Below are 13370 nucleotides of genomic sequence, written 5' to 3'. Positions count from 1 at the left end.
AAGAAGAAGAAGAAGAAGAAGAAGAAGAAGAAGAAGAAGAAGAAGAAGAAGAAGAAGAAAAAAAGAACAAGAACAAGAACAAGAACAAGAACAAGAAGAACAAGTAGAAGAAGAAGAGGAAGAAGAAGAAGAAGAAGAAGAAGAAGAAGAAGAAGAAGAAGAAGAAGAAGAAGAAGAAGAAGAAGAAGAAGAAGAAGAAGAAGAAGAAGAAGAAGAAGAACAAGAACAAGAACAAGAAGAACAAGAAGAACAAGAAGAAGAACAAGAAGAAGAACAAGAAGAAGAACAAGAAGAAGAACAAGAAGAAGAACAAGAAGAAGAACAAGAAGAAGAACAAGAAGAAGAACAAGAAGAAGAACAAGAAGAAGAACAAGAAGAAGAACAAGAAGAAGAACAAGAACAAGAAGAACAAGAACAAGAAGAACAAGAAGAACAAGAACAAGAAGAACAAGAACAAGAAGAACAAGAACAAGAAGAACAAGAACAAGAAGAACAAGAACAAGAAGAACAAGAAGAACAAGAACAAGAACAAGAAGAACAAGAACCAGAACAAGAAGAACAAGAAGAACAAGAAGAACAAGAAGAACAAGAAGAACAAGAACAAGAAGAACAAGAAGAACAAGAAGAACAAGAAAAACAAGAAGAACAAGAACAAGAAGAACAAGAAGAACAAGAAGAACAAGAAGAAGAACAAGAACAAAAAGAACAAGAAGAAAAACAAGAATAATTTACATATCATGATAGAGAAGATCAAACTTGCCCCAAGGAACATGACCCCCCTAATTATCAGGAAGTGGTCTAACAGTAACATCACCCCCTTTCTGATTTTATTCAGGGATCTCTTCCCTTTCCTCTCTATCCTGTTTTCTCTCTTATCTGGTATTAGGGGGTTGAGAAAGACGGAAGAAAGAAAAAGTAGCAAAACCTAACTACAGGGATGTGTGTCTTCTGTGGTAATGGAGCTCAAATAAACCTCTCTCCCCATTTTGTTACTTTTTATCACCACAACATGAACAAAACACCAGTGCTGTTCCTTCAACAGTAGCCCTAACACAATGGCTGTAAATTAAGCAGCTCAAGGGGAAACCAAGGCAGTGAAAACTACTCTACTCCACCATCCAGGACACACACCTGCAGAGCAGACATACGCAGGTTTCTCAGCTTTCTCTGAGCCTCAGTTTCCCTTATGTGGCCTGCCAGGCTGACAATGACTGTGGCTGCTTCAAAGGGCACACCACAGACCACCTGCTTGTTTGAGCTCAGTGGGGGTGCAGCCCACCATAGTGATGAAGTGGTGGCAGAAACATAAGACAGGCTATCATGCTGGGCTGCAGTCACTCAGGAGGATGAAGGTGATTCATGCTCAGCTCACTCTCCTTATCACTCAGGGAGCCCCGTCCACCTCACTGTCCACATCCAGGTGGGTCTTCCTTCTTCAATTAGCCCCATGTAGAAATGCCCCCACAGATAGGCCCAGAGGTTGGTTTCCATGGTGACTTAAATCACATCATGTTGACAATCAAGATCAACCACCAGAAAGTCAAGAGAGAAATTCTAAAGACTAATCAGGTAAGGGAGTGACCTTCATTTCCACCCACAAAGCTGCCTCCTCACTCCCACCAGGGCCAGCGACAGCTGGAGTCTGGTGCAGGCTGCCCAACTTCATGTTACCTTCCAACCATCAGTGCAGGCTCAGGGTGGCTTGTTTCACTCAGGTGACCAGATCATCCTGCTTGTTTCACCTCCAATGTCACAGCATATGCTGTTCTGACTGCTCTCTGGGAGTCCTACCTTTAGTGATCCTTCTACGGGTGGACTCTCAGAAGGCCATCACCCAGGGCAGGTTCATGACGTGCGTGGATGGTGTATGGCTCTCAGTCAAACTGAGCAAGAACAGGGCCAACTGGGATCCTAAACCTTCCAACCTTTCCCCTCAGAAAGTCACCCGATCCTTTTCAAAACATTTCTGTAGCTGAGGCTTCACTGAGAAAGAAAACAAACTGAGGAATCCTAGATGCTGAAGGAGCTGAGCTCATATAACAGTGGCTGAGGGGTAGCTGGAAACAAAAGAAGCGAGAGCTGGAAATAATGTGTGTGTGTGTGTGTGTGTGTGTGTGTGTATACATATGTGTACACACATGTATGTGTGCATGTGAGTATGCCTGTGTGTGTATATCTGTGGGCACACAGTGCGTCCCTGCATGCGTATGTGAAGTGTGCATATGTGAACCGGTGTGCACATGTGTATGTACATGTGAGTGTGCATGCCAGTGTGTGTGTGTAAATGCTCAACATGTGAGACCAGTTGTTAAAAGCTCAGCAGTACAAGCAGGAGGAACAGCAGTGCACAGATCCTGAGGCAAGAGTGGGTACACAGTGCTCCAGAGCCTGGTAGGAGGGTATGGTGGAGGAAGATAGGCCTTCATGGCCTGGGTGTGTGTGTGTGTGTGTGTGTGTGTGTGTGTGTGTGTGTGTCCGAGCACACACATGTGCGCACTTGACACTCAGGTGCCCGTGACAAGCTTCTAGCTGGGACATCAGCTTTCCACACACAGACTAGCAGCGCCCCGCCTTGCTAGGAGATCAGCATCACATTGGCGTCCACTGGTGACAGCTTTACATTCTGCAGTTTTTGCCTGTTCTCAGGCACAGGCTTTTCGCCCGTCAGCACAGATGGATTTGCTTTCAGGCTTCCATGAAATCTCCAGCTCTCTCCCAAGTAATCTAATTCTCACGGTCTAACAGAAGTGGAAAGAAAAGTCTTCCAGGCCAACACAAGACAAAAACGTCACCAGTTTAGGCCGGAGAGACTTCAAAATGGCATTTGGAGTTCTCGGCGGGAGCCTGTGGGTCGGCTGTCTGATGCCCACGGTGGGCAATGTGTTTAGAGCTCGTTCTTTGAAACAGAGGCTCCGTGGAACCTTCAGAATCCGCCTGTCATGAGCAGCTGTAACACTGAGAACAGCCCTCCTCCGAGGGTCTATAACTCTCATCCTTCAAATTCAGCTCTGTCAGACACACACCCAAATGGGCAAGTGGTGGACTGGCATGCCAAGTGCTGATCCTGAGGTATCAGTATCAGCAGATACAAAGGGAACTGGAAGACTCCTATTGGTGGACAGGGGGGGAAAACGGCTAACCACTTTGAAATCCAGGTAGCATTTTCTTAACACGGGAAACGTGTTCTTGCCAAGGGGCCCAGTGATCACGTTCCAAGGAATTTGCTAACAGAAACGAACACACATAACCTCAGGAAGCCTTGTGTGGAGACGGCTCACTTGATAAAGTGCTTGCCCTGGAAACTTGATATCAGAGTACAGCAGGCATGATGGTATGTGTTTGTAATCACAGGCTGGGGAGATTGAAACAGGAGGATGTCTGGGCACTCACTGGTCAGTCAGTCTGTCTTAGGTAGGGTTTTACTGCTGTGAACAGACACCATGGCCAAGGCAACTCTTATAAGGACAACATTTGATTGGGGCTGGCTTACAGGTTCTGAGGTTCAGTCCATTATCATCAAGGCAGGAGGAGGGCAGTGTCCAGGCAGGCATGGTGCAGGAGGAGCTGAGAGTTCTACATCTTCATCTGAAGGCTGCTAGGAGAAGACTGACTTCCAGGCAGCTAAGATGAGGGTCTTAAAGCCCATACCCACAGTGACACACCTCCTCCAACAAGGTCAAACCTACTCAAACAAGGCCACACCTACTCCAACAAGGCCACACCCACTCCAACAAGGCCACACCTCATCCAACAGAACCACACCTACTCCAACAAGGCCACACCCACTCCAACAAGGTCAAAACTCCCAATAGTGCCACTCCCTGGGCTGAGCATATACAAACCATCACATTCCACTCCCTGACTCCCATAGGCTTGTTCAAACACATGAGTCTATGGGGCCATACCTAAACATAGCATAATAAAAAATACATTTAGTTCAACTTTCAAAGCCCCCGTAGTCTATAGCAGTCTCAACAATGTTAAAAGTTCAAAAGTCCAAAGTTCAAAGTCTCTTCTGAGATTCATCCAATCACTGAACTATATTCCCAAAGCAAGACAGGAAACCAGCTGGGCGAACTCCAAACTCTGCCTCTCCATATCTGAGGTCAAACTTTGTTAGCAGCTTTCCTCAGTAGATAGCCCATAGCACTGATATCTTGAACATCTTGGAGACCCAAGGCAACTTCAACTTCATGACTTCTTGTTCTAATGTTTGGAATCCACACGTGATCTTCTGGGCTCCTCCAAAGGCTTGGGGCACTTCTCCAGTCCTGTGCTAAGATCAGGTTGATCCACTCCACTGCTACTGCTGTTCTTGGCGATCATTCCTTGTACTGACATCTCCCAATACATTGGGGTCTTCTGCTGGAACTGGGCTTCACCAATAGCCTTTCATAGGTTCTCTTCATGGTGCCAAGCCTCAACATCTTAGCAATGACTCCTTCAGTCCTGGGCCATCAACTACAACTGAGGCTGCACCTTCACCAATGACCTTCCGTGGCCTCTCCCAGTGCCCAGCCTCAGCTGCTCTTCATGACTCCTTCATGCCTTCAAAACCTTCACAGTACCAAGTACAGCCTTGGCTATCTCTGGAACACAGCTCCTTTGCACTCCCAGAAAACACTTCCCAGAAGACTTCCCCTCAGCAGTGCTGGTCTCTTCTGAATCACCACTAATTTCTTAGTTCCAGCTAATCAGCATCAATAGTCCCAATAGTCTCCCTTTCCTCTTAACTATAAAGCCAGAGCCAGATGGCCGAAACTGCCGAGTTCTGCTGCTTACTGGGGCTGGAACATGCCCCACCTTGTTCAAATACATTATCACCAGCTTTCTGTTTTCAGTGAACTCATTCTCTGCCTAATCTTGGCCATCCTGGAACTTGCTCTGTAGACTGACTTTGTACTCAGAGATCCTCATGCAAGTCTCCTAAGTGCTGGGATTAAAGGTGTGGCCCACTACACCTGGATTTAAGTTTTTATCTACTTGGAACTTGCTCTGTACCAGGCTGGCCTTGAACTCAGAGATCTGCTTGGCTTCATTTCCTGAGATTAAGGGTGTGTACCATCACGCCTGCACCTAAATTTAGCTGGGTGGAATCTTGCCCCAAGGTCATTACTCCTTAATTTAATGTAATATTCTTGAACACAGGATTCAGTTCCTGGTGCCCCTTTAATACTCGAACCATATATTTTATATCTTTCCTTTCTATGCTTGCTATGCTTGTTCAAAATACTCTTCATGAGATTTAACCATAGAACAAAGTCTCTGCTGGGCTTTATTTGAAACTTCCTTTGTCAATGCAATTAACATACAATCTCTTTACCTTAGCCTCAGGTAGACACTTCAGACCAGGGGGAGAAGCAGCCACATTCTTCACCAAAATACCACAAAAACAGTCTCTACACCACATACTGAATTTCTTCTCTACTGAAACCTCTTGGGCTAGGTCTTGGGCTAGGTTCAAATCACTCTCGGCAACAAAATCTTCCATATTCCTACTAGGCTGGCCCATCAGAGCCCCACTTAAAGCATTCCACCGCTTTCCAACTCCAAAGTCCCCAAATCCACATACTTCCAAACAAAGGCATGGTCAGGCCTATCACAGCAATACCCCACTCCCAGTACCAACTTCTGTCTTAGGGTTTTACTGCTATGAACAGACACCAGGACCAAGGCAACTCTTATAAAGGACAACATTTAATTGGGGCTGGCTTACAGGTTCTGAGGTTCAGTCCATTATCATCAAGGTGGGAACATGGCAGCATCCAGGCAGGCCTGGTACAGGAGGAGCTGAGAGTTCTACATCCTCATCTGAAGGCTGCTAGGAGAAGACTGACTTCCAGGCAGCTAGTATAAGGGTCTTAAAGCCTACACCCACAGGGACACACCCACTCTAAGAAGGCCACACCCACTCTAAGGCCACACCTGCTCCAACAAGGCCACACCTCCTCCAACAAGGCCACACCTGCTCCAATAAGGCCACACCTGCTCCAACAAGGCCACACCCACTCCAACAAAGCTACACCTCCTAATAGTACCATTCCCTGGGTCAAGCATATATAAACCATCACGCAGTCTAATCAGGTTTAGCCTGACTGAGATCCTGGCCAGGTCTACAGCTGGTTCCAAAGGTAGACTTTTTCTGTGGAGGGGGCAGTGAGGCTTCCAGGGTGATGAGGCTATCATCTCTCCCAGTGAGAACATGGGTTCCCTGTGCCAATCTGGGTCAGTGGGATACCTCAATCCAAACTTTCTTCTGACTATAGTCAGTGTCTTCAAATGTATAGGTGGCCTCTGCTTAGCCGTCTTCTCCGTTCTGATGCAGAACACATGTGATCACAGCTAGTACCCAGAGGAATGGACTTGGGGTGTTTACACACTTCTGGGAGCGCTATCTCCTGCTTTTGCCAGGAGTGGAAGTCAGGGCTACTTAAGGCAGGACTCTGATCAGAAGCTATGGTCTTATCTTATTGCTTGCTAGTTCTATCGAAGCCTCATACTTAGTTGGCTTAAGAAAGCCCAAGCCCCCTGCCTAAGGGATGGTGCCACCCAGAGTGGTCATCAGTAAACAATCAAGACAATGTTGTGTCAAGCTGACAAAGCTAACCACAATGTTAGCCTGAAATATTCCCATCTTCCTATTTATTTGTTTATTTATTTATGGATTTAGCACATTTAGTTTGGCATAAACTGCATATATCGGGGAACTTTTAAGAAAAACTTTTTATTGGTACATCAACTCAAGTCACAGAAAGGCCGCACAGATCTTGCTGGGTTCCTGGTGACCCTTCACCCCAGCACGAGCATCCGGGTCCTGCAGTGCAAGCTTCAAGACTAAGAAGGGACCTGCCCCATGTGGGTGACAGGTCTGTAGCTGGGATTCTTACTTTCCATTCACCAATTTCCCCTCTTACCTGCTCCCCCCCCCCTTCTGTGCCACCTTCCTAGTTTCTGCACTCCTGGCCCTTTGAAGGGTACCTGTTCAGTTAGGTTTAATTTATCAGATCCTGGGTATCGCTCACCAGTTTTTCCTGCAAGAACCACTGGGATAAGGAAGCTGGGTGAGTGTTTCACTGATATCACGAGGCTGTGCACACAGATCTCCACTGTGCTGGTAGCCTGTTACCCCTCCATCTGGTTACCTGAAGGATTGCATTTCTGTGGGGCCCCAGCTTGATGGTTCTTCTAGAAACAAGTGAACTGCCCCGAGAAGACTGGTTAGGAACTCTGGGAGGAATGATGCTCGGGAGCCTGAATCCAACTCTAACCTCCAGTGCTGAGGAGCCAATCTAACCAGGTCTGTCAAACACCTGTGACCTTGAACTCACACACAAAAGTCTGGCACCACTGTCGGGTTTTGTTTTGTTTGGTTTTGTTTGCACAAGTTAAGTGCTGCCTCTTTGTTTGGGATGCAACGACCCCCCACCAAGCACCCAGACAGGACCACATCTGCCCAGAAGTAGAATCTATCATGGGTATCATGGTGGGAGGGGGTGGGTAGGAAGAAAGAAGGAGAGAAGGAGAGATGGGAGGGATGCTGTGGGCTCTGGCAGAGCCTGGCACCATCTACAGAGAAACATCAGGAGTGGCCTCCAGGAAGAAAGCAGAAACATTTGAATGCAGAAATGAAAGAAACCTCCCTTTGTGGCTGGGGAGACGGTCAGTGGTTTTAGAGCATGTACTGCTCTTGTAGAGGACCCAAGTTCTTAATACCCAAAGTCAGGCAACCTTACAAACACCAATGCATCTGTCTCACACACACACACACACACACACACACACACACACACAATCATACACACATGTGCACACAATGCACTCATATGCACACACTTGTACATACACATGTGCACACACACATACATGCACCCATACATACACATATGTACACACATGCACACATGCACCCACACACACATGCACTCATACACACACATGCGCTCACACACAAGCATCATGCACATGCACACATGCACATGCACACAGGCATGTGTGCATTCACACATGCACTTAAAAATAATACAAATATGTGTTTTAAAAGGATATAAATATGATATACTATAGATAGCTCCTACATATGGAATATATTAACACTAATAGTCACAGACAACCATATTTACTTAGAGTCCCCACAGAAACGAGAGATTTTTCTCTGTAACCCTTCAAATGCACTCAAACATATCATGTGCAAATATATTAAACATATTTAACTGTATGAATAATGAATAAATCACTCTCTCAGAAATTACGTAAATACTGACTCCAGCCTATCATTACTCTCTCCTATTCTCCAACTTCACAGTTACATTGTTACAGAAAAAAATGGTAACATTTACATGTTTCTTTATGTTTGAGACAGGAGCTCACAGTGTAGCTCTGGCTGGCCTGAATACCAAGGTCTGCTGCCCTGGGCTTCCTCAGTGCTGGCATTAAAGTGGTGGCCTGCGCAGCTGGTGAGGGCGCACGCCAACCATGCAATACCCACATGGCTTGTGTGAGACCCTGGCCTTTACCCCCAGAATTTTTTTTTAGATGTCTATTATGTGTGGTGGTTAGAACTTTCTGATCGAAGGATTGAAGTGGAAAAACAGACCATACCTGGAGTTGGGGAGCACCATTCCATAGCTGGGGTCCCTGACTGCATAAAAGGGAGAAACCAGCTGAGCTCCCAGAAGTCATCTCTCTACTTCCTGATGAGGGACATGGCGTGACAGCTTCCTCAGGCTCCTGCTGCCATGACCTCTCCACAGTGACAGACAGCATCCTTCATTTATGAGTCAGAACAAACTTTGTCTTGTGCTAGACTATCGTTCTGCCACCAAGCTGGGTTCCTGACTCGACAAACCTGTTCTTCCTTAATTCAATTTTGCCAGGTACTTTTCAGTAATATACAGGTACCTCACACACACACACACACACACACACACACACACACACACTCACTCACTCACACACACACACACACACACACACACACCCCTGCACACCTCTGTGCACACACATAACTGAGAGCATATACTCTAGACCATTCCCAAGGCAGCGGCAGCGGCAGCGGCTGCTGCTGCTGCTGCTGCTGCTGCTGCTGCTGCTGCTGCTGCTGCTGCTGGCTTTTCTTGCCCACGGGACCAGGAGACAGACATTAGGGACTGCCAACACAAATGGACACTGTGCGCGTATTGCAATTCTTCAGTGTGTGAAAGGCATCTGAGATTAAGGGTTACTGTAGCGAGATTTTCGAAGCAAAAACGTAGAAAGAGCTGAAGTGTTTTCCCTGAGGGGTGCATGGCTGCATGGATTTCAGCCACCGACACTCTGGAACACGCTCCGAGTATTAAAATACTAAAAATCGTAAAGCGCATTTCACAGAACCTGCCCGACACACACCCTCAGGACATTACCAGCCAGAAGAAAGATCCAGAACCCAAAACACCATGCTAGTGTGCGCGGTCCTCTCTGCGCCCTGGGGGTTTGGGGATTCTGTGTTTTTGTTTCGTGATAACTGCTTGGGATGTTAGTGTTTCAACTTGACATGACCCTGATTTACCGAGAAGGTGGGCCTCTGGACACACCTATGGTGATTGACTGGATTGTGTCAACTGAGGCATTGTGGGCAGTGCCATTCCCTGGCTAGAATCCTGACCTGGATGAGAGGATGAAGCCTCTCTGCTTCCGGATAGTTGATGTCATGTGGCACACTGTTCTATGTGCCTTGACCAGCCATAACAGTGCCCCCAAAATAAGCCTGTTCTTATTAAGTTGCATCTGTCTGGGAATTTTATGGAAGCAATGAGAGAAGAAGCTAAGAGTGTGGTGCTGGGGGTGGAGCCTTGGGTCTTCTGTGTGCTAGACTAGCGTTCTGCCACCAAGCTGGGTCCCCGACTGGACAAGCATCTGGACTCACAGTTTATTAGCTTATCAGCTGACCTGGGACATGCCAGGAAGAACATGCCAGGCCTTACAGCCATTCCACCAGCTGGGGATCACCATCAAATTATACCAGCAGCCTCAAGCTCAGAGCCTGTCCCCAGAACACCCTTCCAGGAGAACAAGACCAGTGGGGCTGTTGCTATTGTTCATCACATCGTAGTGACATTTATGGGTCACAGAGACAGCCTGTGGTCCTCTGACCACAGTCTGCATGGTACCCTGGGCTGTTTGGGTTTGAGCCCAGCGAGAAAAACCATCACTCTCTGTTCCATGAGCTTCAAATAAATGTCCCCTCTCCTACAACAAGGGCAGGCTCCTTTATAATTAAGAGAGAAGAGACAGAGAAAAAAAGATATATTTGTTTCCATGCAACCACACAAGTTGCAGGGGGGAAGCTTGGGCTTTGGGAATCAGCTCTGGCTGGCCTCAGCACACCTATAAAGCAGGGAGACAGGGCCCCAATGGGCAGGCACACAGCCTGCAGCTAAATCTGTCCACTTTTCCCAGCCTTGGAGATACAGGTTCTAGGAGGCAAGAATTACATCTGCCCATTCAGATTTGCAGTTGTTCGCCCCACTCACTCAGGAAAATCAGCTCGGCAGGACTGTTCATCAAATACCACCAACGGAGGGGACAGGAGGGAGGGGACAGGCTGTGAGCCAGGGCCAACTCCTGTGCTGACAGAGGTGAGTCTCCTGTTTTAGTTTGACTCTTGACCTTCATGGGAATCAAAGCTGTCGCAAAGACACTGACCTATTCCTGCCTCCTTTTTAGTCAGATTCTTCCCGTGTAGCTCTGGCTGTCTTAGAACTGTGTAGACCAGACTGGCCCCAAACTCACAGAGATCCCCTGCCCCTGCCTCTGCCTCTGCCTCTCTGCCTCTGCCTCTGCCACTGGTCAGAGCTCTGGTCAGCTCTGTACCTGTGTGTAGGCGCCATTGTGAATGGATGCAGATCTTGACTCAGTCTCCAGCTTCCAGTCTGCTCTGGGCACACATTGAGCTCTAAATGACTGGGCTACTTTGGGGTGAAAGGAACAGGCTCAGTCAGGTTCACTGACACGGGGGAGATAGATCTGTCATAAAACGGAGAAGAGGGCAAAGCTCCAGGAAGCCTGCCTCTGGGAAGTGGAGACAAGAAACTCTCTGGGCCTCACTAGCCAGCCATTCTTGTTAGATCAGTGAGAGTCTGCCTCAAAAACCAGAGAACAGTGGAGGAAGATGCCTGTCTGAGCCTGGAGTCTGGGAGTTACCATGGACACATCCTCAATGATAAATTCCCCACTGAAAGAATTGCAAAGCCGCGTCTGGGCACCTGACCCCAGGACACTGCGAGATACCCCTTGCATTTGAGATACTCCTTGCAGATGAGATACTCGTTGCACACAAGAAACTCCTTGCACATGAAATACTCCTTGCCCATGAGATACTCCTTGCCCATAAGATACTCCTTGCACATGAAATACTCCTTGTATATGAGATACTCCTTGCCCATGAGATACTCCTTGCCCATAAGATACTCCTTGCATATGAGTTACTCCTTGCATATGAGATACTCCTTGCATATGAGATACTCCTTGCATATACTCCTTGCATATGAGATACTCCTTGCACATGAGATACTCCTTGCATATCAGATACTCCTTGCCCATAAGATACTCCTTGCATATGAGTTACTCCTTGCATATGAGATACTCCTTGCACATGAGATACTGCTTGCACGTGAGATACTCCTGTACACTTGGTTATCTGTTAGGTTCATGAATAACTAACACAGGGACCTCTGTCCAAACGTCATCTCCTCACAGAGGCCTGCCCTGACTTCTCCTTCTAGAAAGAGAATCTGGCCAAAAGAGGACTGCAAATACCTAACTCTCTCTGTATGGGAACCAAGGTGATCATGGACACAGATGCCATCCTAGTTAAAACACCACGACCAAGGCAACTTAGAGAAGAATGAGTTTATTTTTGCTGATAGTTCCAGAGGGCTGGAATCCACAGGGACAGAAAGCTTGGAAGTAAGTGGCAGACGTGGTCTGTGAAGCAGAGCAGGAAATCAGGAAGTGGGGTGTTTTCATCTCAAAGCCCATTCCCGGAGACTTTCTCCAGCCCACACCACCTAACCCCTCCCTCCCTTGCAAACCACGCCACCCTCTCGAAACCGGGCATTCTAGCACCCAAGACTACTTTTTACTCGACTGCTACAGGTGCCATAGGTGAAGATGGAAGGTCAAAGGGCACACACTTCCTGTCACATGAGGCAGCATATTTTAGAAGGCAGACGTGCACCATGGAATGTATAGGCCCCAGGGTTTTACTGGACACCTAACATATGCCACAGAACAAAGAACTCATGAGAGGAAGCAGGCATGTCCTCAACACTCTCATGGTCAGGACAGCAGCCCGGAACGTGGTGGGACAGATGGCGAAACTGTTATTTTATTATAGTATTTCAAATTTATGTGGCAGTCCTGAGGCTCAGACTCAGGGCTCAGGCATGATAGCATGTTCTGTCCAGTGTTTTGTCCCTAGCCTGTCACGTGATGTGATCTATGAGGCGAAATGACCATGTCTGGATGAGGGCCTCTGGATAGAGCCAGGGGACAGTGTTGAGAGGCTGAGAGCCTGTGCACGCACATCTCTGGGACACAGTGCTTCTCAGCTGAGTCAGGATGCTGTGCTGGGCCCCAGCTGGGTACATTAACCGACTGCTCCACTCCATGTCTACGTGCAGGAGTTAATTGTGGTTGAGAGACAACCACATGGGCACTCTGTGTTCCTTCTGGAGGAAGAGGTGCTGGGGCTGCCGGGGCTCTGGTCAGCTCTGTTCCTGTGTGTAGGCGCCATTGTGAATGGATGTGGATCTTGACTCAGTCTCCAGCATCCAGACTGCTCTGGGCACACGTTGAGCTCTAAATGTGGGCTACTTTGGGGTGAAAGGAACAGGCTCAGTCGGGTTCACTGACATGGGGGAGGTAGATAGATCTGTCATAAAACAGGGAGAAGGGGGCAAAGCTCCAGGGAGCCTGGGTTCACCCAACTCTCAAGGAAGACCTGAACTAAGGAGTGGAATATGCCAGAAAACCCATGTTCCTCCCCTGTGGCCTCATCATTCCCTCCCAGGATCACTAGCATGGGGTGGTTAAGGGCAGGGAGGGGGGGCTGGAGAGATGGCTCAGCAGTTAAGAGCACTGACTGCTCTTCCAGAGGTTCTGAGTTCAATTCCCAGCAACCGCCCGGTGGCTCATAACCATCTATAATGGAATCCCATGCCCTCTTCTGGTGTGTCTGAAGACAGCTACAGTGTACTCATATAATACAATACAGTGTATTATATGTAATATATTAATTAAAATTAATCAATTAAAAATTAATTGATTTTTAAAAAGAGCAGGGAGGAGCTCACCTCCTGAACTGGCCCTGTGGGATCCACTCCTTCTTGCTT

The sequence above is a fragment of the Rattus norvegicus genome, chromosome 12 (genome assembly GCF_036323735.1).
Source record: "Rattus norvegicus strain BN/NHsdMcwi chromosome 12, GRCr8, whole genome shotgun sequence".
Classification (NCBI taxonomy): domain Eukaryota; kingdom Metazoa; phylum Chordata; class Mammalia; order Rodentia; family Muridae; genus Rattus; species Rattus norvegicus.
This window is presented reverse-complemented; position numbering follows the sequence as displayed.